Source organism: Achroia grisella, unplaced genomic scaffold (genome assembly GCF_030625045.1).
Source record: "Achroia grisella isolate CSIRO2021 unplaced genomic scaffold, CSIRO_AGI_Agris_v1 utg1080, whole genome shotgun sequence".
Taxonomy (NCBI): domain Eukaryota; kingdom Metazoa; phylum Arthropoda; class Insecta; order Lepidoptera; family Pyralidae; genus Achroia; species Achroia grisella.
In genome coordinates this window covers 1,143,577-1,145,344 of record NW_026712570.1, presented here as the reverse complement: position 1 = coordinate 1,145,344, position 1,768 = coordinate 1,143,577, and positions in this window count along the sequence as shown.

The window sequence follows — 1,768 nt, the reverse complement described above, 5'->3', positions numbered from 1 at the left end:
TTATGTATGTATCTAAGTGTATCTGTCAGTTGTCTAGTACCTCCATAACACAAGCTCTGCTAGCGTGGGACTAGATGGCGCTGTGTTAATTGTACTGATATATTATTAATATTAACAAAGTCTCATAGTTAGACTGTGCAGTTGCTCAAATTGTTATAAATAGATTGTAGAAATAGGTTATATTTAAGGCTCTAAATATATAGGTATAATATCTAACTACTGTATCTATAAAGGAAGATTTTGTAAAAAAATGTCTTGTGTGTCTTGTTTGAAGGTTGATTTTCGGTTGAAGTGTGTGATAGTTAGTGAAATTACAGGATAGAAGGTACTAAACATCACATGATTTTTTTTCGGACTACTCTAATTATGTTGGCCGCTGGCCTTTACAGCTTCACCGGACGTTAGGGGGCGAGTGCAGTTGACACTCCAAACCAAAAGTGGGACGGCTGAAGAAATGTGGAATGGTAAGCAACAAGTTTACCATTCTGGCTGTCAGCCTGTTTACCATTAGGGTTACATAAAAAAATATATTTTTATTTTTGTGTTATTTGCTGTTGCTGATGTTGATGTCCAATAAATATTTACAAACAGAATTTTGTCGTTTTGTTTAAATTAATTATATTGGAATTTTCCAAATATATTATAACACTTTAGTATTATTTGTGTAATAAATTTCATATGAAAATAATTTCAAACCAAAACCAAAATCAATGCTATGGGAATTTTTCTTTTATGAAACTTAAAACTAACTTTAGGAGTCACTTTATTCTATAGTTTCAGATAAAATAAACTTAGTGTAAAATGTTATTCATTAAAAAAAGAGTCATGAAAATCGGACCACTCTAAAATACACGTTATGGTTAAATTTTCTGTCAATATTTGTTTCGAGTTTAATATAAAACAACTCCACTCCAAACTATTGTAGTATGAATAACTATATTCATAATTATAAATGTATCTAGTGAGTGTAATATCGAATTCGCAACCATTAAAATGTAAGGCAGACTGCTTAATCACTACACTACCGAGGTCATCGTTGATTCCAGACGACAGTTACCAAGATACATTGATTATCATATCAAAATCACGATATGATATTATCATTGTATAGATAAACATTATACAAATTCCAGTTTCTAAAGATGCCGAGAAATACCTATTTAATAATCTGTATATACTTATATATAAATTAAAATCGCTATTAAAAAATAGGGGTTGGTGATAGAACACCTTTCTTAAGATATGATCTTCATTCCTACGCATTATATGCCCATACCACGACAGACGATTACTCTTTAACTTCTCTGACACCGGCGCCACTTTCATGCTTCCTCTAATATGTAAATTAAACAGACATATGGCAAAACTAGGCCTATGCACAACAAAAATCTGCAGATGTTTCCAAATTGAAGACGAAATGCCACTACACATCCTATGTGGTTGTAGCCCACTCGTGCATAAACGAAATATCTCCTTTGGAAAGTTTACACTCTTTCCCGAGGAGATAAAAACCATCGCTCCTAAGAATATCCTCCAATTCTTGTCCCTGACGGGTCTAGGTAGCGAACTCTGAAAAAGGGCGAGCACAATAGATCTATGTAGGTCGCAATGCTACAGTTGCTACAGGCACTAGCCCAAATAACCCAATAAAAAAAAAACTCATTCTTTATCTTATCCATTCTTGTCACACATCGTCTCTCATCACCTTTACGGGCCAGCACTCTGATCCATACAAGATATTTAAAAACAAAAACTACTAAAACTTTTT